The sequence below is a fragment of the Rhinolophus sinicus genome, chromosome 10 (assembly GCF_057876585.1).
Source record: "Rhinolophus sinicus isolate RSI-liver-muscle chromosome 10, RSI-T2T, whole genome shotgun sequence".
Lineage (NCBI taxonomy): Eukaryota > Metazoa > Chordata > Mammalia > Chiroptera > Rhinolophidae > Rhinolophus > Rhinolophus sinicus.
In genome coordinates this window covers 6,674,519-6,701,243 of record NC_142510.1, presented here as the reverse complement: position 1 = coordinate 6,701,243, position 26,725 = coordinate 6,674,519, and the positions used below count along the sequence as shown (strand labels likewise).

Sequence of the window (26,725 nt, the reverse complement as noted above, 5' to 3'; positions counted from 1 at the left end):
TTGAATGAATGAATGGACAAGAGTGGCAGTCAGTTCTGCAGCCATTGCCTGTAGGGAACAGGATGGCTCTCTAGGTTAATGATGTGAGAAAAAGATCAGGGAAGAAAACAAAGCAGAAATCTTATTTTGTACATATTATCATATTGCTTTTTTTCACTCAGTGTAAACAAATAAAAGGGGCAACTTCCAACAATGGAACTGTGAAAATATCCAGAGATGCATATAACAAGTCTACCATTCCCTAGAAATAAATTCATCTGGTCGAGCTATTTATTTCATTCCCTTCAGGACGAGGCACAAAGGTGCTTGATGAATGTTGCCTCCATAAATCGATAGATAGCAGAACTTCCTTGCTCGTGGTTCTCCCCACTGTGCTCAGTGGATCATGGAGGTATTTTGTGCCCACTGTTCTAGAACCTTGTGGTGGAACGCCAGTGTGTGACGTCCCACAAATGGAGGGGGTCCTCAGGCCCTGCTTCCCACAGAACCTTTAGAGAAGGCAAAAACATGCCCCAGAGTATACCTTCCACCCATTACAGGCTCCAGCCAGCAGAGAGACGTGACCCTCTGGAGGGGCCACACCTGATCTTCCAGGATATTTGCCAGTCTTCTCTGGAGCTTGAGAAAATATTGTACTTGACGATCTGTCATTTTGATTACACTTCTGCTCCGGGGAGTATGGTACTTTTTTTCCCCTGCAATGTTTGGGAACGAAGCATCTCTGGGTATTGGTCTATGCCCGTCAGAAATCGGTGTTGTGATATAATTACATTTGTGAAGCAGATGGAGCACCAATGAGCCCGTGGCTGAAGCTCCTGTTGCAAACAGAGGCGACAGATCTGAGGGCTGGGGTGGGGGTGGGGGTTGAACGCTCCTCTCCGTTCCCAGATAAGAGCCATCTCATTTGTGTTTCTGATGTTTCTGTAAGGAGATTGGCAGGGAGATAAGTGCAGAGGCTCGGGAAAGGGAATTAATATTTATTAAGTACCTACTATGTACTGGGTCTCATTTAATATTTACAGTAGACCTAAGACATAGGTTTTTAATTATTCCCATTTTGCAGGTGAGGAAACCGAGGCTGAAAGAAGGCAATTTAGGGGCCTGTAGACACGTACCTCTGAGGTACTCTAGTGTTACCCATCAAATATTTCCAGTTCTCCTCCCACACCCATGAGATTTCTCTGGTCTTCGTGCCATTTCTCTTCCCTGGCCTTTGGATGTGGGTAGAAGCATGTGACTTGTTTAGGACAATGAAATGTGAGCAGAAATGAAGTGGATCTCTTCTGCGTGGGAGCTTTAAGCGCCGATACCTTATTTGCCACGTACTCCTTTCCTGTGTTCTGTGTTCCAGATAGAGGACGCTCTGTCAGCCGGGTCTTGGCAGGGAAGGTGCCGTGAGTGGAGCAGAGCCCCAGCCAATGTATGAGAGCCTGGAATCATGGGTGGGAAATGCAACTTTGTTTTCAGCCACTGAGCTTTTTGAGGCTGTTTGGTGCTTAACCCTTGCTAATAGGTTTGCTACGGAGGCATCTAGAATTCGACCACTTCTTAGTGTGGCTTTTTTTTACTCTGCATGGCACCAAAATCTGGGTTTCTTATTCCTGATCTGTGTGGAGAGTTAGAACTTCGGGTATTTTGCGTGGTACGATGGCGTGAAATGCTCAGATAGGATGGAATGGAATGAATTGGATGGAACAGAATTATTTCACGCCTGGGGGCATAGAGGAAGATCCCAGACCAGAGCCTTTGAACCAACTAGCAATTCCTGGGCCTGACGGGAATAAGGCTGCGTCAGGGGACATTTAGCCAGTTCCATTTTGGAGAAGCACATCTTACTATCCCGTCAGCTTCTCTGCCTCTTCCCCACTTCTCCCCTCCCGCTGCCCCTGTTCTGTGATCCCTGTATAGTACCAAGAGCCTTTCTTTGCGTTTTCCTCCCCTCTCCCAGAAGGAGGGAATGTGCTTGGAAACAGTCGCCGAGGGAGCAGTCTTGTTTTTGAAAAAGAAACTATTAAAAAAAAAAAAAAAAAGTGTGTTTGTGGGGATGCCAAAGAGGAGTGAGTCTTATTTAAGTGAGTGGGGGTAGTGGGAATATGTTTACACAGCAAGAAAACGCAGGCTGGCTGTCTGCTGCTTCTTAAGTGGATGGCATTTTGAAAGGACTTTATGATGTCTTTTAATTCCTCAGTACTCCTGCCAGCCCAGGAAAGTGTGCCTTCCCGGCGTCATTCATATCACTGGGGTTCAGCAGCAGGAAATTGACAGCCAGTTGGAGCCTGTGCTTACACAGCTCACACAGTGCTGTGTGCACACGGGCGTAACCGGGTGTGCCCATAACTGCTATGAGCATTAAACGCGGTGGAATTTGTGACGTGCTCAGGACAGAGCGTGGCACACAGTAGGCTCAAATTCCCGTTACCCATTGTGCACTGTGTGCACATGGGTGTAGGCACCCGATCCTGCAAACATGTATTGATTGGTCCAATTGTATTCACTGTAAAATTACGTCCTTGCACAGCTGTGCACACCGAAGGCTGAGCACACCTGTGGGATTCTGTTTATACACAGACCTCTGTACACATCTCCAAGGATACGTATGTACAACCAGATGTGCTCTCGTCCGTCCGTGCACATGACACCACACTCCGCGCACCGTCCAAACGGAGGCATGAAAGAAGGAACTGAACTCTTATAGCGCGGGTCTATCTATATGTACACACACACACACACACACAACAGGTGCATAGAAGCAATTTGCACGTTTCCTTTGGAAACTTGGCTCAGGGCTTTTCAAGCATGCATCAGAGGATCCCCATTTAGAGGATTATTTCTCTATTCTGCTCTTTCTCGGATACAAATGACTGTCTCCTGTCCATTTCCTTGCTACCACCTGAATCCTCATCTTATGTGTTCGTTTGTTCGTTCGTTCGTTCATTCATTCATTCATTCATTCATTCCACTAGCATGCTTTCTAAGCCTGTTGTAGGTTAAACATGGTGCTAGGTTACAAGACTCATGTGTCTTCCTTCTTAGAACCGCTCACCTATCTTGGCCTCAAGTAAATTGTTTGCTAATACGCAGGAAGCACCTGACAGTCACACCGCTCTTGTGCACACGTTGAGATACTGGATTAGTACTGCACTCAGGATCTCCGGTTTTGGAGCTGGAATCCCAGGGTTCAGACCCCAACTCTACCAATGACTTGCTATCGTCAGACAGCTTCACCTTTCTGTGCCCCACTTTCTCATCCATCAAATAGGGATCACAGAAGTACCCATTCCATAGGGCGCTTAAAAGAGCGTGTGACACATGCCGAGTGCTAATTGCTGTTGCCAGTTCTCTCAGACACACCTGTGCAGTTAGTGGTGGTGTCCCCATTTTGCACATATGAAAACGGGACCCGAGCGGTTCAGTGCCACCCCTGGGTGACTGTCGCTGCCTCTCAGCTGTCCTCCCTGCCTGCCCCCACCCCCGGGCCCGATAATCATTCATTCCCTCTCCTATTCTCCCAGGAACTGGCGGTGAACACAGATTTGAATGTTGTTCTGAGAAGCGAGTTTGAGAAATAGCTGCGGCCCAGTGAGCCGCTGCTTCTGTTTGTCCTGAGCACACTCCTACTTCTGCTTATCTCCAGGGTCTCATTCCCTCTCACGTGGGCTCCTCAGTTAGTGGGAAACAAGATTTTTATGTCGGGAAGTGCTGGTGGAGAGTAGTGGAGCTACGGGGTGAGTTGTGGCACCTTCGAAAGAACCAGGGGCTTGCAGTCCAGACCTGGGTTCCAGTCACGTCCAGGCTGGGTGGTTACCTCTCCTCTGTGTGCCTTGTCTCTAAAATGGGATCAGAGTCTCCCCCCCAGACTTCCCCCTCAGAATAGTGGAGACATAGTGGAGAAGGCATGGGCTTGGCCTTCAGACTGACCAGCATCCGAATCCCAGCTCGGCCTCTCCCTGCCTGGGGCTTGCTTTTCTTCTCCAAGGCTGAGTCAGCCCGAGTACTTAGTTGCGAGCAAAAACACCCAACTCTGAATGATTCTAGCAGAAAACCAACTTATTGGAAGGGTATTAGGGAGCTTGTAGAATTTCCAGGGTGTCTGGGAAACTAGCTTGGAAAATGAGCAGAGACAAAGAGAGACACAGTAGCCAGAACCACCAGCAAAACCACCCACAGAAGCCGTCCTATAAGGACCCTGCTGTTGCCCCCACGGGACACTGGATGTTGCCATGGTACTTCTGCTCCCAAGGTAGCTCTTTCACCTGTTTCTTGTACCATTAGCTCCCAATTCAAAGTCTATGGCTGACACTTGATTGGCCAAGCCTGGTCACATGCTCTTGCCTGAGCCTCAAGGGAGCCTGGGAAAGCAAGTATCTGGTCTTTTCAACTTTTGGGAGTAGACTCTCTTTCTCTCTCTCTCCGAGACTCATAAGAGAAGGAGCCCCCCCAGACACAGGAAGAGATGATTGAAAAACAACAACAAAACAAACATAACTAACGCTGTCAGTTACAACATCGATGCCTCCTCAGTAAAACTGGGAAAACAAAACTCATTCCCTAAGAATTATTGTGAAGGGTACATGAGTTAACCCTCGTGAAGTGATTAAGCATAGTACCTAGTAGCTTACATGTGCTCAACAAATGCTTGTTTCCTGCCCCTGTTTCTAGAAGCTTCTCAGGACCTGCATTTCAGGGGTACCCTTCCTAGGGTACCCTGTTGGGTTTTCTGCAGTCAGACCTGTCTTCTACTTCTTAGTATCTGCTTGTTATTGGGACTGGAGTGTTCACAGGAGAGTTACTTACATTGACCCTTGTTGATTGATATTAATTCCTCCCCCGGTTGTATATTATGCTTCATAGGCGGTCCTGGTCCCTTCAAATTATGTCTTACAAAATAGTGAAGCCAAATGCAGAAGATGGTGAAGTCCTGCCTGGCTTAAGTGGGGTGCAGCTAATGAAAGTCGGATCGTGTTTTGCCACTGCATTCAAATCAGGAGACCCAAACCCAAGCATCAAACAGGAGAACCAAATTCTGAGGGTGACAATTCTAGTATGTGCTCTTTGGGGACAGTTTTTACATGTCCTTTACATGTCCTAACAGGTTGTTATGTGCGAGGCTCAGTTTAAAGATATGGCCCTCTGAATCTCGCACGTAACAACCTTTTTGTCACATATGTACATAGACCCATCAGAATACTTCAGCTAAGAACATTCTGGCAGGCGGGGGAGGTGGTGTCTCCCTGAAAGCTTCTAATTCTGCTGCCTCTGGCTGAGACAGGGCAGGCGAGAAATCAACACTCTCCTTCTCAGACTGGGTGGCTTCAAGGAAACAGGCAGGTTCTCAGCGTTGGGAAAGGCACTGGTGTGGAAATGACCCTAGTCCCATTTTTCATGGCGAGAGAAGTTGAAAGATTGGCATTATGGGCTGTGGGAGCTCCAGGCTGCCCACGGGGCTTTTCGAGATGTCTGCAGAAAAGGAGAACTTCCCAGGATGGTCAAAAGTCAAGAGAGTGGGGCCTGTGCTATGTTGATGGATCACTCTCTGTGACACCACCAAGGATATATCTTCCCCAGCTCCTCAGGACTTTATGTCATCAGACTCAGCTGTCAGTTGGACAGTCCCACATCAGACCTGGACTCAGACACCCTCTCACTGCTCTCTCAGCAACTTCTCTTAACCTATCTGGTAACATTTTCCTGACCAGCTACTGAAACAGTTGATGAATCACTTTCATTTTGCTCCTGAATTTTGGTATTTTTCCCATCTCAACCTCAACTACAGCTAAGATGCTATGTCCACACAGACTCAAAGGCATTTTTCTGTCTCAGCCATCCTGAATCTCCTATATTGGCCCAGACCCATGGCCGGGCCCCAGGCAGTGATGAGGCCACCTATCTTTTTTGTCTCTGCATCCCAGGCCTTTCATCTAACCCAGATCTTCCAGCCTCTTTTATAACCTGTGGGTCCTTAGCGTATTCACCACATGTAAGATAAAATTATGGGTGGGCTAGGGTTGGAGAGTTTGGACTCTGCCCTACAAGAAAAACCCATTTCTGGTTCTTTTTCCCTATCAGTGCTAGAAATGGGGAGTTTCTAAAGATTTGTTTCCTTGGAGACTTTACACTAGGGAAGGGGAAAATGGGGTGACAGAGGTGGATCTCAGATGTAGCTGTCAAGAGAAGCTGAATTAGCTCAGGTGGCCCAAGTATTCTCAAGGAGGTAACATAGTGTTTAGTGAAAGCAGCCAGAACGGTGGGTGTTGGGAAGGGAGTGGGAGAGAGTTTTTTTTGGAGGTGGGGAGTATGCATATCGTCTTGGGTTCTTTGGAGCCCTGGTTGGTGTAGAAGAAATGAGAGTAAGTGTGAATTTTTAAGATTTATGAGTGAGTGTAGAACGGTATAATTCTTTTTTGGAAAACAGGAAAGGGAGGAATTTGTTTGGATATAGGAGTCATTAAGATACAAATTAAATAAGATTTTCTGGTGATTCTTATAGGGCTGTCAAGGAAAAACACAGAGGTCAGGGTGTTCTTTTATACCCGCATTAGCATCAATCACTGTGCTGTGTGTAGAGTATATCTTTAATACATGAAATCGATTGCTAGAATGATAAACCAAATTCCATTGGAACAAATTCAAGGCTCGTCTCCAAATTCTTTTCTGCGATAGAATTGGGGTATAGCAAATGAACTTGGAAATCAGCAGGCCACAGGGGCTTGGTGGCGTGTTCTACACAGGATTTTGTTGTCATGCTCTTTGACACAGTAGGTGGCTATTTTCGAGTAGTTATATGATCACTGTCATAAGAGAAAATGGGAAAGAATTTCAGAAAAGGAGATGTCAGAACACTTGAGAAAAGGCTTCAATTGCAAGTGCTCTGGAAAGGAAAGCAAATGAAGTTAGTCATTTATATGAAAAATATCCTGATATGAGAAGTGGTTTTGAAGACATCCTGTTTTATTACCTTGGAGTAGTTATTCATCTGTCAAAAGACGGTTCTCAATCCTGATTCTTAAGGTGAATGTGTTACATGTATTTATAATGTTTTCTATTTGTCTGGAAGGAGAGAGAGAGAGAGAGAGATTCAAGTCAGCCCATACCCTTTTCTTTTTCTTAAAGACCATATTCTTAAAGAACATGGACAGAACCTGAGTGACCTTGAGCAAATCTCTTAACTTACCTGAATCTAAGTTTTCCTTTTCTGTAACGGAAGGTAATAATGCTAAACTTAATAGGGTCATAATAAGGATGAAATGAGAAAACGTGTTTGGAAATACCTACTAGAACAGGTCCTGGGGAGCAGGGCAACTTGAGTGCCCAGGAAGTCCCAAATGTCATTTAAGGAGGAGAAGAGACATGATCTTCATTTGACCTTGGGAAAATTATTTAGCGTCTCTAAACCAACTTTATTCAACTTTTCAAAGTTGCTTTGGTTATTACAGATCTTTTGAATTTCCATATGAATTTTAGAATCAGCTGGTCATGTCTCCAGAACATCTGCTTGGATTTTAATTCGGATTGCATTGAATCTATATATGATATTAATTTGGGGAAAATTGACATCTAAACAAGACTGAGTCTTCTAAACCGTGAACACAGTGTATCATTCCATTTATTTAGGTTTTCTTAAGTTTCTCGCAGTAAGGTTGGCTTTGTACTGTTCAGTGTACATGTCTGGCACACCTTTTCTCAGGTTTATCTCTATTTAATAGTGTTATGCTATTGCAAACGGCATTTGCCTGACCTTTTCCTTTCTAATAGTCTAGTACTGTTCTATAGAAATAAATTGAGTTTTGTATATTGATCTTCTAGTCTGCAACCTTGCTAAAATCATTTATTCTAATAGGGTGGGTTTTTTTTTTTTTTTTTTTTTTTTTGTATATCCCAAAGAATTTTCTACATACGTGATCTTACCTGAAAATAAAGACAGGTTTAATTTTTTTTTTCAACATGGGTTTCTTTTCTTTTCTTGCTTTATTGTGCTTACTAAATGTTGAATAGAAGTGGTGAAAGATATATTCTTGTTTTCTTAACTAACAGCTTTACTAAGATATAATTCACATTCCATGCACTTCACCCATTTAAGGTGTGGTTTTAGTATATTAACAATGTGTGCAACCATTACCACGATCAATTCCAGAACATTTCTATCATCCCCTAAAGAACCTTTCTTGATTTTAGGGGGAAAGTATTGGGTATCTCACCATTGAGAATGATGTTAGATGTACATTTTCTCATAGATGCCCACTATCAGTTTAAAGAATTCTTCCCTATTCCTAGTTTGCTGAAAGATACTGAATTTTTCTGCTCCCATGGAAATGGTCCATATGGCTCTTCTTTTTCCGACGGTTAATATTATGAATTATATTGATTAATTTTAAAGTGGTAAACTAACCTTGGATTTATAGGATGCTAACCACTCAGCCATGATGTATTATTTTTATATATTATTGAGAGAGGTTAAGTGACTTGTTCCAAATCACCCAGAAAGTAACAGAAGCAGGAGGGGCACTCAGACAGTCAGACAGCACAGCCTGGAGTCCTTACCACTGTAGCTCACTGTCTCCCTAGTATATCACCTCAATGCAGCAGATACATCCCTGGTTGCACAGAAGAAGACATTAGGGGGTACATAAATAAATCTATGATAATTTTGATTACAATTTATTAGAAAAAATATAACTAGCTGTCGTGTGGGGCGGCATGTGGGGTCTCTGGTCCCGCTCCCCACATAAGAACGCAGGACATGGTGGTGAGGCCAAAAAGGAACACCCACGGAGCCATAGGTAGGGGAGTCACACCACTATAGTCTCGCTGGCGGCTGGGTTGGAGACACAGGAAGCAGGAGCCACACAATTCTCAACCCTCACTGCGCCGCTTGCAGGCTCAGCCACCATCTTCTTGCTAGCCCCCCATTTTCTGCTAGAGTAGCCACCGCAGTTATATTAGTGGCCAATGGCTCACTGGTTACAGCTGACGGTCAACTAGCCACAGCTGATGGCCATCCAATCACAGTTGATGGCCATTTACTACCTGAGCCAGCACCTGTCTATGTGAGGCCGAGAGCCTGGAAACTACTTTCTGGGGCTCTGTCCCCACACTAGCATATCACGTCTGCAATTGTATAGGTGTTACTGCTTAGAATGAAACAAAGGTAGTGAGTGGTGTTAGACCTGAGTTTAAGAAGGATTATTTGACAAACAGTATTTAATTAATTAGGTAAGAAGTGGAGAGTGAGCAAATTTGGCCAAAACCACGAAAGGGTCAAAAGCTTAGGAAAATTTCTATGGCATCCCCTATCCCATTGGGTAGATGGGGAAACTGAGGCAGAGGTGGGTTCTGATTCCTCTGACCAGGAGTGGAGAAGGCACTTTAAAAGGTCTTTCCTGTCTGTCTTCAGGAAGCTCACAGTTTCCGTACACCAGCCCTTCCCACAAGAGGCAGGAGAGTGGGCATATTCTCATATGCTCATCAGTGAGCAGAGTTCTTTCTGGTCTGAATTTACTAAGATTAATTTACTAGGGTGTTGGCAGATTTATTGAGCACTTAAAAATGTTAATGGACAGCATTCCCAATAAATCATGTCAACAGAGCTTTATGAAAACAGTGGGGAGCTATGAACTTGGGCCCAAGAAGCAGCATTGGCTCCACGAGGTGGGCGCCGTACAACCCTTTCAAGAAAATGGCAGATATCATCAGCCACTCAGTCTGCAGTCTGTGATTCTCAATGGGAAGTCATTCTCATTATCATTTGTTAATGCCTACTGTTTGCAGGGGATGGTGCTTGGGATTTTATATATGCTGTCTTTGATCCTGCAAATTCAGTTTCGTTATGTCCCATTGAACAGATGTGATAATCCAGGTCTCGAGACGTGAAGGGACTTGCCCAAGATGGTGGCATATCCGTCCCTCCACCACAACTATGTCAAACTATTAACAGTTATTGCATGGTTCCCAGCCTTTGTTCCCATCTTGTGTTTACTGCTGTGTCCCTGGTACTCCCCCAAATGTTGCAGAGGAGCTGTCAAAAATGAGGACAAAGGGAAGGTCATCGGATGTGCTGGCTGGGAAGCCACTGTTGACCTTCACAAGGTGACTCTGGGCAAGGAAGGCAGACCACGATGGAGGAAGTCTGGACTTAGAGGAGACCGTGGGTGCAATAGGCTATGAAGGTGTTGTTTTTCATTAGGAGAATACTTTTTCATTCTCATTTCACTCGACTTCTTAGCAGCATTCGGCACAGTTGCCTACTCTCTTCATTTATGGCCCTTTCTCGGTCTCATTTCTTAGGTTTTCTATGCTGTTCTATCTGCTTGGAGCGTGTTTTCTTGCTCTTTCCGTGGCTGATGGCTTCTCATGAGTCAGGTCAGCTCACCTTTCTTTGTAATAACCACGTTTTCTAGTTTCTGTATTTGATGCTTTGACACCGTGACACCTTGCTGGACCCTGGTGGGACCGCCCATCCCAGGGTAAGCCAGTTCCTGGAGATGGTAAAAGATGCACCTCACGCGTGCCTTTCATATGCAAACCAACCAATCCGGAGCCCGGAGCCCCACCCCTCCTCTGCAGGATTCTTACACTCCAGGCTACCCACAACCCCTCTACCTTCATCACCCAGGTCTAGGTTCTAGACATTCAGGGATAGCTCCCCCGCCACACAGCCCACTGCAGTTACTCAGAGCAACCACCCCTAAGTCCGCCTACCTTGCGTTTCCCACTCCTTCCTGCAGAAACCACGCGTTTTCCCTTGCTCCACCCTCTGCCTCCTGACCGACCCTGGTGTTTCCCCATGTGGCCCTCCCCCCAATGGTTTAGCGTGCTCCCCCACCTTGGTATCTGTGAGTATAGCATGCTATCTTTTCAATGGTAATCATTTGTTTTCTGGTCTCTTGATCTCTTGGCCTTGCTATCCCTGAAAAATAATAAAACTGACATTTTAAGACATCTCATCTCTCTGGAGAGCATTTTCCTGACTACCTATAATTCTCAACCTAGGCAAATTGTTGGTTTCCTTCGTGGAAAGTGCCATAGGCTGTAATTATTTAATTTGTGTGTTCATTTGTCTACTTATTATGTCTCTACGTCTACCAGAGTCTATATCAGAGAACCAGAAGCAATGGGAGATACCTCTCTCTCTCTCTCTCTCTCGCTCGCTCTCTCTCTCTCTCTCTGTCTTTGTCCCTATTTCTATCTCTGTCTCGTGGAAGTTCCAAAGCCAGCAGTCTTGAGACCCAGGAAGAGCTGATTTTTCAGTTTGAGTCGGAAGACAGGAAAATACCAGTGTCCCAGCTCAAGTATTCAGGTGGCGGAAGCTCCCTCCTACTCAGCCTTTTGTTCTCTTCAGGTCCTCAGTTGATTGGATGAGGCCCATCTACATATAGGAACTTTTTATCTCATCCAGAAACACCCTCCCAGGCACAGCCAGAATAATGTTTGACCAAATATCTGGGCATCTTGGGGCCCAGTCAAGCTGACCCATAAAATGAATTCACAGAGAGCCGGTGCCTGGTGTGCAGGCGATACTTAATAATGTCTGAGGATTTAATATAGAATAGAGACATGATTATTCTTTGAGAGGGTGGTCTAGTTAGGTGAGGCGAGGCTATGCGTCAGTGATGAATAAATCTGGAAACTCAGTGAGCAGTGACCTGGAAATGGCTAATATCAGGTCTGCCAACACTCCATTGGCCAGCATTTGATCACATGGTCCCAGCCCTCCAGTAAAGAAGGCTGGGAAATGTAGTCTTGCCGTGTGGCCAGGTGTGGTGAACTGCAAAGCATTGTGTCTCTGTACTACCCCACTAACGGGAGGAGGGGGCCTTTGAAAAGGCTTTGAACTGCTGCCCTGGAGCAAGCTGACCAGGAAGCAGTGAGGACTTAGGAGTTTGCTCTAAATCTCACCAGCACCTAGTTTCTCATTTTTCCATCATCCTCTGAAAGGGTGGGAACCCAGCATGTGAAGTTAGAAGGGCACTATTTACATCCACCTCTGCCATCGACAAGCTCTGTGGCTTTGGGCAAGTCACTTCACCTGTCAGGTCCTGTATCAGGAAGTGTGGCCTCAATACCTGGCTCATAGAGTTGACGTGAGAATTGGAGATTAGGCATGAATTGAGCCTGGTGCGAACACTTTGCTCAATGCGTGGTTGACATTATAATTGTTTTATCATTTTGATAATAATGATAGTGAAACCTACGGAGGCAAAGAGAAGGCAGCTTCCAGCTTTTAGATTTCCAACGCCATGTCTATGGCGACTCCATGAAAGAAGCCAGAGAGAAGAGAAAAACAGCCGCCCTGGTTTTGGCCATTTCCTCTTTCTTACGTCACATGTGACCCTCACCCTCCCTACTCTAGTTGGAAGGTCAACTGCAGTACAGCCCTTTCCAGGGTAATCAGTTTTTAATGTAGACACAATTAGTGAATAAGCACTTGATTAGGTCATTATGAAAATATTGAGAACAACGCCATTTGCGGTGGCAGAAGCTCCAGGAAGACAGATGAGCTTTCTTTCTCTTTTATCAGTTGGGTCAGAGTGCTGGGAAAGTGAACATATTTTACCATAATGTTAAGCCCCTTTCACACTGAAAGGCCATTATGGTAGAAAAAAATTCCCCCCTCTGGGGTATTAATTAGAGAGATGGTGCTTAAAAAATATCATAATCTCATTAAATTTCTCTCTTACAGTTATTTTCGTAAGGAATCCTTAATGTGAAATTGGGATGGAAAAATGCAACTCTGGCTGAAGAATTTATGAAAAACACCAAGCAGCTGATCTATCATTTTTCAGGGAGGGAGAAAAACAAAACATTTTGTCAGATTCCTGGCTTTGGACTTCTAAAACAATTACGAGCAGCCCGGGCCAGAAGTCAGAGAATAATGCAGTCTTTGTAGTACAGTCTCTAGTCCCCCCCTCCCGCCCCCCCCAGAACTAATGATGATGGATGATCTCTCTGGGTAGAAACTTATGCTCTGTGTTCCAGCCCTGAATCATTCTCGTTTCTTGGGGCTTTCCTGGATCGCGCTGTGTCTCTGGCTGGCACCACCGCAATTTAGCTCTGAATTCTTGCACGTGTACTTAAAACTATAGACATTGAAAATGTGTGTTACTTTGTGCCTGTATTTGTCCCTGTGATAAATACCCGTTGAGCCACTGTGCGTGCCATGTACCATGCTAGGTGCATGGGATACAGTGGGGAACGGAATAGTCCTTGATCTTAGGTGTTTCTAGGGTAACGGAGGGGCTGTACATTAATTAGGAAGTCACAGAGACTGCTGTGATCTTGCAGGTGGGATAGGTGTGATGGGAGTGGGAGGTGTGAGGTGCTGAGGCCATTGGTGGTGTTATGGAGGGTGAGGACAGGCCCCCCCGAAAGCTGACGTGAAGGGAGGGAGGGAGTTAACTAGGTGGGCTCAGTGGGCAAGTGGAGTTGTTTCAGGCTGAGGAAGCAGTATTTGCAAAATTCCTGCGCTAGGAGAGAAAGAACCAAGGACATTATTTGCAGTAGCTGTGACATGGAAGCATCCTAGGTGTCCATCAATAGACGACTGGATAAAGAGAATGTGGCACATTTATACATAGAATATTACTCGGCTGTAAGAAAGAATGAAATCTTGCCATTTGCGACAACATGGATGGACCTACAGGGTATTAATGCGAAGTGAAATAAGTTAAGAAAGGCACATACTGTATCATGTCACTTATAGGTGGAATCTGAACAACTACACAAATGAACAAACGGACTCATAGCTGCAGAGAACAAACTCAGGGTTGGGTGGTGAGGGATGGGCAACAACAGTGAAGGGGACTAAGAGCTACAAACTTATGACATAAATATGTCACAGGGATGTGACGTACAGCATAGGGAATACAGTCAATAATATCACAATAATTTTGTACGGTGTTAGATGGTTGCTAGATTTATCATGGTGATCACTGCATAAGGCAAATAAATGTCGAATACTATGTTGTACATCTGAGACTAATCTAATATTGTATGTCAACCATACTTTAATTAAAAAGAGCTTTACGTTTCAGGAAGATAAAGGACATTTGGGAAACTGAACAGAGGCCAGGTGGCTGAAAGTGTGACTATGAGGCTGGGGCATGCGCAGGGGCTGTGGGCTGTCATCTCATCCTAAGAGAAAGGAAAGCCATTGGAGCGTTTTAGGAAGTGACATGGTCGTTTTACAAGTATGTATACACATAGGCACATATACATGGGATAAAGACGCAACGTTAACTGCGTGATGCTGAATGAATTGCTTGCTCTACCTGATCCTTTTCCCGTGTATTAAATGATACTAATAATGGGACTTACCTCCTGTTTTAGTTGAGCTATTATATGCAATAATCGAAGTGTGAATGCGACTCATAGTATTTGGTATGTTGTATGTATGTTAAGAAATTTATTCCCTCCCTCCCTCCCTGCCTCCCTCCCTCCTTTCTTCTGCCTTTATCGAGCTAATATTCCCAGTGAGGAAAAACAAAGAAACAAACAAAAACCACAACTAACCGAAGAACGTATTTTGCTCTTTTAACTTTTAGGGCTCAAGGCTTTTTTTCCCTTTTTTTTTTTCTTTTTCTTTTCTTTTTTTTTTTTCCCCAGTTACAACTCTGTGTGTCTTTAGAGCACGGAGCGCTTAAGCAGTTCTTACTGAAACAGGTGGCATTAAGAGTAGGAGGCCCCACAGAAAGCAGGTATCTAACTCCAGCTGGCTGCTCTTTCTCAGGGGAGTTTGTTACTGAGCCCCGTCATTAGTCAGGGTGTCAAATCAACACACGGGCCCCTTGAAAGGTGCGCTGTCATCTTGATTACGGTGCACTCAATTCTCTCGTCTGTGGCTCCATCCGTGGCCCCTCCGTTCCTTTGTGGGTGTGTGAAACAATAAGGAAAACACCATTTCACCATCAACAGCAATCGTTCAGCCTCCCAGCGACTGTTTCTGCTGGTCTATTTCGGCTCACAGAAAAGTGTTAAAAACAATCGTGTGACTTAATCACAATTCACTTATTCTGATGATTTATTTATTTAGTTTTGTTTTGTTTTTATTTTGGTAAATAATCTTGACGTAAGCTCCTGGTGGGCCATGAAAGAGGAGGCAGAATTTTAATAAACTGGTGATGAAGTGGAAATATTTTGAAATATCGAATAATGTATTTTGCTTGTCACCTAATTATTTATCTGCCGTTTAAGAACACATTTCATAATATCTTACTTCCTAATCTGTTCATCTGGTAATAAAAGTACCTCCTTTTGATTGCCATGTGTTCCCAAGTAAAGACTAATACATTAGGGACTGAATGTATAACGATGCTTTAATGACCTAATAAGGTCTCTCTTATGAAAATGGCTTTCTTGTTTCACTGAAAATTTGTTTTCTTCTCCAAGTGAATGTTGTTTAAAAGGGAACTATTATCAGTCAAAAGAGATCACACACACACACACACACACACACTCACATTCACTCACACACTCACCAATCCAGGAACAAAGGGTTGTTAAATTCTGAATTGCACCAACATTTTCTGTTCCTTTTGTTTTAACAATGCAACATAAACACACAGAAAGGTTAATTGCATCCCAGAAAAAAAAAATCTTACATCCTTTGACAAATTATTTTGAAAACCATGATGTGGGAATGGCACGTGCAGTGTGCACACACACACACACACACACACACACACACACACACTTCATAAGTACAGAGTCAGTTTATTGTATGTTTACCAGGTTAGAGGAGCTGCATAATGCAATACACAGAACAAGAAGATACTGTTTCTGCCCCCAGAGACCTCACAGTCTAGATTAGCAGTTATCGATGGGAGGTCGGGGGGTGGGGGTGGAGATTTTGCTCTCCCGCCCTTCCCTCCCACCCCAGGGTCATTTGGCAATGTCAGGAGACATCTTTGGTTGTCACAACTTTGGAAGGAGGGACTACTGGTACCTAGCGGATAGAAACCAAGGATGCTACTAAACATCCCACAACACACAGGACGGTCCCCACACCAAAGAATTATCCGGCCTCAGATGTCGGTTGTGCCAAGATTAAGAAACTGTGGTCTAGTGGAGAAGATGAACAACAAACCCAGCAATTACAATGGAGTCTGATAAGTAAATTCTGTGCCAGAGGAAGCCTGGAAGGCTGTCAGGGCAAAGGGAGTAGACTGTCTAAGCTAGGTTGGGGGTTCAGGGAAGGCTTCCTGGAGGAGGTGATGGATAAAGGGTGAGAAGACATTAACTAGAAAAAGAAATGAGAAACATGTTCTGGGAAACATCACCCTGACGGGGGTGTCTTAGTCGTGGCAGAGCCCACAGGCCAGCTCATCGTGTGGCCTTAAACATGTCACGTCACCTCGCTTGGCCTGAGTTCTCACCTCTCCCCTCCACCATAAAATGAGAGCTTGGACTAGCTGATTTCCTGGGTCCTTTCTGACTCCATGTGTATTATCCTATGCCTCTCACTGGCATCCCTATGTAAAATATAGTATTTGACTTGTGCTTGTTTTTGTTTTTTTGTTTTTTCATTGTGGTGCCTTCCAGCCTCCTGTTTGTTTATCCAGTAACAAATGTCTTTCCTCTGGGCACAGCCTCTCATGCTGGCTTCCCAGAGCATAGACAAGACATTCCCCGTCCTCATGCCACTGAAAGTCTGGCCCTGCAATCCACTCACAGACGCTCCCCCCCCCCCACCCCCCATCGTTATAAGGATCCTTGAGCATCTCCTGTGAGTTGAAGAGCTGTGAGCCCACTGGGGCCTTTCCTCCTTCCTGAGCAGTGGTCCTCAGAGAGATGGTGGTGGCTGAAATTAGGGCAGGGAACACGGAAATGGAAATGAGGGCAGGGATGGGGGCCATGCAGCTTGAGGAATGTTAATGAGAAAGGATGAATGGGATTTAGCCTATCTGTGGGGGCAGAGCCCCAGAAAGTAGTTTCCAGGCTCTCGGCCTCACATAGACAGGTGCTGGCTCAGGTAGTAAATGGCCATCAATGTGATTGCATGGCCATCAGCTGTGGCTAGTTGGCCGTCAGCTGTAGCCAGTTAACCAATTAGCTGCTAATATAACTGCTGCGGCTACCGAGGAGAGTGGAGGAGAGTGAAAGAGTCGTCGGTGGGTTGCAGACAAAACGGACAGCAGGTCGCACGTCCAGCGAACCCAGCCTCCAGTGAGACTATAGTGGTATGACTCCCCTACCTATGGCTCCGTGGGTGTTCCTTTTTGGCCTCACCATATCCTGCGTTATGTGGGGAGCGGGACCAGAGACCCCGCAGGCCTCCCCGCACGACACTATCATTAGGGTTTGGGGGGGTGGGTGTCAGGGGGCAAGACATAAAGTCCAGGAGGAGGCGTGAGGTTTTGACTTGGGCCCTGGGTGAGTGGTGGGCCCTTCTCTCAGAAAGGGGGGAGGCACAGAAGGAAGGAGCTTGTTTCATGTGTGGTTGGTGCTCTAGGTTCCTTCTCCCTGGAGTGGGGGGGCCTGTGGGAGGGAGAGAGGTCCGAAGGGATCAGGCATATTCCCTCACTATCTCTAGAAGGAGTCAGCTCTGAGATACATATGGAAAGGAAGACTCCTTGTGGGGAAAATACCGCATGGTGCCCCAACCCCCGGTTGCTTCCTGACCACTTGTAACCAACATAGACCAGGGCACAGGAAATCTGTGAGCAAGTCCCAGGCCTCAGCACGGGGCACCAAAAGGCACTGGGATTTGGAAAGAAAGAATCTGAGCTTGAGTCCCAGATCTGTCTGTGGGGTGTTTGCTCTGAGGCGTCACTCTTCCCCCTTTTAAAAAGGGGAGGCGATTCTTCCTACCTCCCAGAGATGCTGTAAAGAGTAAATGAGAGGATGATAAGAGTGCTTTGGAGGAGGGGAAGTGCTGTGATTTGGGTGGGACATGCGCAGTCGCTGGGTTCTGAGGTGGGCATAGACTCAGGCAGCAGGTGAGGGTTATGTGGGACCCATAAGAGCAGCGGGGCTGGTAGCCTCAGAGGGACTTGGGATTACTTCCCGTGCTGCTCAGCAGGGGGCGCTGTCCGCACATCCGGTGGGGTGAATCCCCAGGTGGGACCTCACAGGTCTAGCACCCTGATTCACCGTGCGGGTGGCCTCCCCTTTGTCACTTTGGCAATTTAAAAAATGGCCTCTGCCACACATCCACACGCTTCCAAGGGCGGGTGGGGGTTAGAGTCACTCTGGTTAGAAGGTCTTATGTAAGAAAATCAGGCAAGAGAGAACAGCTAATTGGGGCAGAAGACACATAGCTATCAAGTGGCAAAATTGGGATTTGAATCGAAGTATGTTCTAATTCTCTCTCTAAAATGAAATATACATACATAAATATAAATAAATATGTAAAATATATAAATTATATATACTTTATATAAAATATATATTTATTATACGTAATATGTAATTATAAATTATATAAATATAAAGCAAAGGTTAAGCTAAGATATACATAAACTAAGATATAAATATATACATGTATGTATACACATATATTTACATATATACATATATTTACGCCCTTCTCTCAGAAAGGGGGAGGCACAGAAGGAAGACGTATATTTATAATCTTGCTTAATCTGTTTATGTGCTTTTCTGCCTAATGTTAAAAGCTCCACACCAGTCAATTACATCGGTCAACTTCCTTACTCAAATTATTCTACCTTCCCCTGGTCCCCAAGATTGCATCTAGATTCAGAGGGGGTTACATAACCTCCAGGCATATTTGGGCTCCAGGCCCGGCCTTTGGTCATTAAGTATCTATAGTGGCTTCCACTGATGGACGCATCCCCGGTCTTCTTCGTGGCCGACATGAGGCATCTGTCCTTACACCTGAACAGGTGCCCATTCTCTTCTCCAGTCTTTGGGGGTACGGCCCATGCCATGTCTGCTGCTGTGTCTTTGTCCTGAACCCAAGGTCTGTCCAAGTTCCGCAGTGGCCTTTCAGAGCCCAGATCTTCACCACTATCTACCTCTCTTGGGTCTGGTGGTCCGATACCAACCAGGGCCAAGGGCTACTGGTAGGCCTGGCCCAGGGCAGCCAGACAGACCTAAGAATACAGACAGACCCACAGTGGAGGTTCTGAATTTAGCCTGACTTGGCCCCCTGCCACTTACGTAACTAGTGGTACCAGTTACATCTGTGAGCTGGCTTTTGACTCACCACTATTTTTTTTTTTCACATGTAAAATATAATTGCAGGCTTATTGTTATATTATAACCTCAGATGGAGGAGTGGGTGGTAGGGTGGGCCGAAACTCAAGACAGATAACGGCCTTATAGGGCTGCAGCTCTTGCATCACCCACATCTCTCTCTCCTTCCTGTTTTCAATCTCTTGTTGAGACAATAATTAAGCCATGCTGTTGACTTGGTGCTATTTTTCCGAGTGGGTAATCCAAGGCTGGGGAAGACACAGGACTCCAATTATCGACTGTTTGCCAGCCTTTGAACTTGAGGAGCACCCAGGGCTGGGGAACCTTCTCATGTGCTGCCTGGGGAAAGCCTGATTGTCTCTGAATTTCCTTCTCCCTGCTCAGCCCACGTCTGATCCAGGTCCAAACTCTCAGAGGTGCTTGGGGATCTGAAGTGCGGACGTCTGCATTTCATTTCTACCATGGGTTACACACAGAACCCCATTCAGAGAACACATACCAACAGCTCACTCAGTTGCTCTCGTATCTAACTTTTTCCTCTCCTATAGCCCTGAATTCCTCATATCTTCTGGGCCAGACACAAAAAGCTAGCTTAGCAAAGGCTCGTCCACCCACATCAGTGCTATGTTTTGAAAATCAAAAACCTGGAATTTGACTCTTTTCAACTCTGATTCTGTTATGCAAACTCTCCATGAGACTCTGGCTGCCCTATGGCCATCTGCCCAATGAGGAAGGGTCATGAAACGACGTGTGGGGGTGCACAGTCAGCTCTTCATAACATCCTCCAACATTTGGATTAGGCACAGCTAGTGCCCAATACTTTTCCTTTAAAAAACTGACATAATTTTTAAGTCTATATCCATTCATGTGATTTTCTTTTTGTCTAATATCTGTCTTGCCCATGAAATTATGAGCTCCCAGAGGCAGGAACTTGGTCCATTTTTTTTCATTAATGTATTTCCATCGCTTGGGATGATGCTTTGTACACAAGGCATGCCCCAAATCCCTATTGATTGGATGGAAGGATGGATGGATGGATGGATGGATGGATGAAGGGATGGATGGATGGATGGACGAATGAACGAATGAATGAACAATCAGGTGTATTCTGAGGTTGTCGAGAGAGGGAGAGGTGCTTGGACTGGGAGAACAATGTGGGCATAGAGAGGGGAACTGGAGTATTTTATTTTCAAGTCCTCAGCATCCTGTCCACCCACGGTTAGGTATAAGTTGGGCCAGGTGTGTCTGTGTGGAGAGAGAAGTAGTCTAGAATTCTGGAGAGCTGACTCTCATCCTGGCACTAATGCACATTTGGCTGAGTGACCATGGACAAGCCTACTTCTTCTTTAGGTCTTGGTGGGGGTTTTTTGGTTTGTTTTTTCCCATATGTAAAACTCTTGAAGGGACTGGGAAAGTCTTCAGGGTACACAGTTCTACAGTCTCCTGAGGAGGCTTCTGCCTCCGGTCTAGGGCCTCACGCTTTACCGGTTGCTTCCTCCAATCCCTCTCCGGGCTCCTGACACAGCAGATGGAGCTGATGCCCACCCACGAGTGACAGATGAGCCTCATTCACAGCCCTCAACATTTAACCACTTGGCTATTTGGCAGAGTCATCTAGCTCTGAGACGCTGGGAGAGCCCTCGTGTCCCCAGCAACACAGACAAATTCCCACCTCCATGCCTCTGTCTGTGCCAGAGACCTGGGAACATGGAATAGAGAAGCCAGCCCCCAGCCATGGGTCTATGAGGCCTTAGAGAGAAGCCATATTTGTGCCTCGCAATAATGTCCAGAGAGAAGATGAGGTGGTCTCTAGGAAGACACTGGCTAGCTTGGGGTAATCCCAGGTCTAATTTCTCAGAGGCTAGCTGGATTCTTTTTATTGCCCCATTCAGTAATAGTATTAGTAACTCTAGAAAGGCCTGATATTAAATACAATGTGGCCTGAGAACTGAAGCAAATTTTATTCCTGCCTCATGTGTTGATATTTAACGCTTTGAGTGGCCAGTTATTTCCATGACAATAACAATTCTCAAATCTCTAGTAGAGTGTTGACAATGCGCTAGGCATAAAGGATTATACAGGCTTTATCTTATTTTATCCTCACAGCATCATTACAAGATAGGCATTTTGGTTGTCACTATTCTATAGCTGAGGAAACAGAACCAGAGATGTTAAGAAATTGACTCAAATTCATCCAGCTACTAAAAGGCAGAGCCAGGCTTCACACCCAAGTAAACCCACATTTCTCCTCCTTTTCTGTTCCAGTCATTGAGGGAAATCGTCTCTTAGCTAAGTGTGCCGCTTGGCCTTGGGAAGGAGCGTGGGGCTGGGGAAAGTGAAAGTCCTCTCCTTTCAATGAATTAATAACTTTGAGGTTCAGTATGGAAATCCAGGAACTCATGGCCCAATTGGAAAATTAAAGAATGTGACAAGGCCATTGGATGGGAACAGAGTCCCCTCAAGGGAAAGAGGGACAGTCATAGCTCAAACCTCCCTCTGCTACTTCTCCCTGGGAAAAGGATGTGCGTGTCACAGTACAAGTATTGTGTTGGGGACAGGATGACACGGGTGGGACGAGACTGGACATATTTATATAGAGCTCTGTCTTTGGGTTGACGTTGACTCAGGACTTTGATGGCTTTATAATGTGAAGGAGTTATCGGGCAGGTAGGAGACTTGCTGAAGAGTCTGTGAGGCAAATAGCCTCTGGTTAACTTAGTTTCTTGACTTAGATGACCCAGGAGTCTGACGTCCAGCTCCCAGGGGTCGTTAGGACCAGGTATTTATAAGGTGCCCGAAGTGTTTGTTCAATGAATGTAGACTCTTTTCAATTACTTTCACACTTGAACTCTTGGTTCCCACAAAGATACGTAGATATATTCGGGGTGTCTACCTGCTTTCTAACTTTTAAGGTGAACTGACTACCCACAGCTTGGTTGACAAATATTCACCATGTTGAATCCTACAGGACTCTGACCCTGTACCAAGTCACACAAGTTTGAAGAAGCCAGAGGGATGGGGAAGAGGAAGGATGGTTTGGGATCTACGTACCTAGCAGCGACTTCCATGAGAGCACAAAATTAATAACCTGGCAATCCCCTCCCCCTCCCATTTCCAGTATCTCCCACCTCTTGGATGTTTGACTCTTATCTACTGCAGCTCGACTCTCTGGCTCAGATTCCGTTTTTAATCCAATCCCCTTTGGGCCCCATGTTTCAAACATCCCTCACAGCTTTGTGGTCTGTCAGCAGTGCTCTCTTTCTAAGCAAGGCGATGCCGTCACGTATTTCTTTAAAACCTTTTAAATCTATGTTGTAATTTATATACAGTAAAATTCATTCTCTTTGGTGAATAGTCCTTTGAGTTTTGACAAATTGCATAGTCATCTAACGACCACAATCAAGGCACATAATGGTTCCGTCTCCCCACCTCACCCCCAAAGTCCCTACAAAGGCTGCCCCTTTGTAGCCAACCCCCCCTCCAAACCCCTGGCAACCACAGCTCTGTTTTCTGTCCCTGTACTTTTGCCGTGTCCAGAATGTCACATCAATGCCATCATGTAGTATCCGGCATTTTGCATCTGCCTTCTTTCACTTAGCATAATAAGTATATTAATAGTCTGTTCCTTTTTATTCCTGAGTGGTATTCCATTGTTTGGATGTTCTGCAGCTTGTTTGTCAGTTCACCAACTGAAGGCCATTTGGCTTGTTCTCAGTTTTTGATGACCATGAATGAATGCACTTTCAACATCATACAGGGTTTTGTGTGAGCCTAAGTTTTCATTTCTCTTGGTGAAGCACCTAGGAGTGGGATTGTGGGGTCCTCCTTGTATGTATGCGTTTAACTTTGTAAGAAACTTTGAAACGACTTTCCCAAAGGGGTTATACCATTTTCATTGCTACCAGCAGTGTGTAGAATTGCAGTTACTCCACATCCTCCCCAGGACTTAACATTGTCAGATTTTTATTTTGTTTTTGCTATTCGTATCGATGTGTAATGATGTCTGATTATCGTTTTGCATCTTTTACGTTTTTTTTAATATTTTGATAATCATTTTTAGGAATTTGGTATAGGAGGGATGACAACATCATCTTGAAACAGGGGTTGCCTCTGACTTTGTAGTTCCTTTACTATCACGTGTTATAGGGAAACTGTCTACCTGTCTGCTCCCCACATTGGACTGGGAGCTTCTCATTGGCAGGGTGGGTTTTATTCGTTTCTCTTTCCCAGGTCTCCGGAAAGAGACCTGGTTTAAGATTGGCACCTGGTGATTATTTAATAAGTGGGTTGTTCAATGAATAAATTTGCTCAGCCTGTAATTAGAGAGGACTTAGTTTATTCAACAGTCTGAGAGTTCGTAGGGAAATAAATGGTGAGGTTGTTTTTATTGGGGCTTGAATATTTTTTAAAAGTGCAAATGTCATGGTGAAAAGGATCTCACATTATAGACACTTCTGTGTGCCTACTGCTAAGGTCAGTGTTTTCAGGATATGTCTGGTTTTATCCTTTCCTGAGCTCTGTCATAGATAATCAGATGGTATGGAAGAAAAAGCACTGGCTTTGGATTTTGTCTCTGCTGCTCGTGACCTTGAATAAGTGGTTCAAAGCCTCCCTTTGCCTCAGCCTTCTCATCTGCAAAATGAGTACAGCAATACCTAATTTATGGAATGGATTTGGGTATAATCAAGGGCATGTGGATAAAGCACTCCGTGTGTGTAGGGCTTTTTTATTTTTTTTCAAATTGTGGTAAAGAATACGCAGCATAAAATGTACCATCTAAGTATACAGTTCAGTAACATTAAGTATATTCACATTGTTGTGCAGCCAACTTCCAGAATTTTTTCATCTTGCAAAATGAAAACTCTCTACCCATTAAACACTAACTCCCTATTCCCCTCCTCCTGCCTGCCCCCCACCCCCAGCCCCTGGCACCATTCCACTTCATGTCTCTGTGACTTTGGTTACACTAGGTACCTCGTAGTACAAGTGGAATCATACAGCATGAGTCTTTTTGCGACTGGCTTATTTCACCATGTTATAGGATGTGTCAGAATTTCCTTCCTCTTTTTTTTTTTTGGCATTCCTATTTTTTAAAATTAAATTTATCGAGGGGGACATTGGTTAATAAAATTATATAGGTTTCAAGTGCACAAACAAGACAAACAAACAAGCAAAACCTCACAGACACAGACAACAGTGTAGAGGTTACCAGAGGGTAAGGGGGAAGGAGGGTTGGTAGAAGAGGGTAAAGAGGGTCAAATATATAGTGATGAAAGGAGATGTGACTTTAGGGGGTGAACACACAATGCAATTTTTGTGATGTATTACAGAATTGTACAATTTCCTTCCTTTTGGAAGCTGAATAACATTCCATTGTATCACTATGCCACAGTTTGTATATCCCTTCATCTATCAGTGGACACTGGGGGTGCTTCTACATCTTGGCCGTTGTGAATAATGCTGTAATATACAGGGGGGTGCAAATATCTCTTTGAAATCCTGCTTTCAATACTTTCGCTGGCATATGTGTTGCACTCAGTAATTCTTAGTTTCCCATTTCCCCCATTTCGTATGTAATGAAATGGAGGTGTCAGAGATCAATGAATTTCCTTAAGGTCTTACCGCTGATACGTTACTGGATGAGGATTTGAACCCAAGTCTTCTGTCTCTAAATGATCCATTCTCTCTCCATAACTTCACTTTGCTCTCAGATACTTCTCAAGAGGAGAGATTGGCATCTTGAGTGACAGAGGAAGCGATGTGGGGGAACTTTAGAAGATCTCGAAAAGCAGAAGAGAGATAGTTCATCGCTGTGAATCCAATAACTATTCACCTATCCTCTGTGTGACAGGCCTTTAAAAATGGAATTTCAAAGCTAAGTGCGGGAGATTTGCAGTCTCAGGTGTGCTCCTTAATAGACAAAATGTATGGTGACAGGGAAATCAAAGAGCAGCACGTCTCTATGCATTGGCAGTATGAAGCTTCAGCCAAAGCACGAGCTCACGGCCTATTGGGTGCCTATTGAAAAATTCCTCCTCACGCAGCCCCTGAGGTGGGACTGTCTAGAGGGTCTTCCACCTGCTGTGTCAAATTATCTTTCCTAGAGACTTGATGTGGGACACATCTCACCCTCCATCCACGGGGCCTGTGTGCTGTGTCTCACTTGAGGGATACACACCTAGCATCCTCCGTGTTTGGGTAAGCTGAGCCCAGTTTGCTCATTTGTCATGTTGCTTTGCTTTTTTTTTTGTTGCTATTATTTGCTATCCCAGACATCAAATGGTCCATAAACAAAGCACTTATCCACTGCACACACACTCAAAAAAGAAAAAAACAAATTTCAGAGCAACTGAAATGGCTGTTGCCAATACATTCAATGCATGGTTTTTTTTTGTGTGTGTGTTTTTATTTTTTTTTTAGAGAAAGAGCTGACTTCTAGGTAAAGCGTCTTGCATATTGCCCATCATACAGCAGATCTCCGGGGGAAAAGTGTTCTTTGTTTCCTCATTTTGTCCTGTATTAGAATTCAGTTCTGTGTGAGGAGCCAGGCTAAGCACTGGAATGGAGGGGTAGAGGAGAAAAATTCCCTGACTTCAGAGGTGTGGGAAAACAGGCATTGAAAAGAAACAAACGTTTCCATGTGGATGAAGAAGGGAAGTGAAAGGAGTGTTGCAGGTTGAATTGTGTCTCCCCAAATTGACCTGCTGCAGTCCTAGCCCCCAGTACCTCAGAATGTGGCCTTGTGTTGGAAGAGGTCCCTGCAGACGTATGGTGGTCCCCCCTCACCCATGGTTTCAATTACCTACCGCCAACTGTGGTCTGACAATAGTAAAGGAAAAACCCCAGAAATAAACAAATCATAACTTTAAATTGTGCACCGTTCTGTAGAGTGTGATGAAATCTCGCGTTGTCTCACCCGTGACATGACTCTTGTCTCCACGCCACATACGCTGCCGCCCCGACCATTAGTCACATAGTAGCCACCTTGGTTATCAAATCTGCCGTGGTATCACCGTGCTTGTGTTCAGGGAGCCCTTATCTTACTTAATAATGGCCCCAAAGTGCACGAGTGGTGATGCTGGCGATGCGGAAATGCCAAAGAGAAGCCGGAAAGTGCTCCCTGTAAGTGAAAAGGTGAGTCCAGTCCAATAAGATAGTTTGAGAGAGAGAGAGAGAGAGACCACAGTGACACCATTTTATTACAGTACATTGTTATAATTGTTCTATTTTGTCATTAGGTATTGTTGTTCATCTTTTCTTGTGCCTAATTTATAAATTAAACAACCACACCACGCCGGGGCTGTTGAGGGAAGGGACCATGGTTGTACAATCTCAGGACGTTGACTCCCTGGGAAATGGCAGCTGTGAGTATCAAACCACCTCTGGTGTTTACCATGGTGATGCTGAGCCATCAGTGGTGCGTTTAGCCACCTCAGACATGTCCTGTTTTAGAAGTGAAACCAATCCAGTGTCGCTTCTTGACCATACACATGAGGCTACTTCCTCCTCGTCCTGAGATAGTCTCTCTTTTTCAAAATGTAGACGAAGAAGGTCCTCTAACCGGGTTTGGTACCCT

At 44.9% G+C, this 26,725-nt stretch overlaps 1 protein-coding gene across 2 annotated transcripts in view; it reads left to right on the top strand.

Moving 5' to 3' along the window:
• The window catches only part of SHISA9 (shisa family member 9), a 222,949-nt gene that overhangs the window by 166,891 nt on the left and 29,333 nt on the right, over window positions 1-26,725 (top strand). The gene's annotated exons all lie outside the window — the stretch shown is intronic.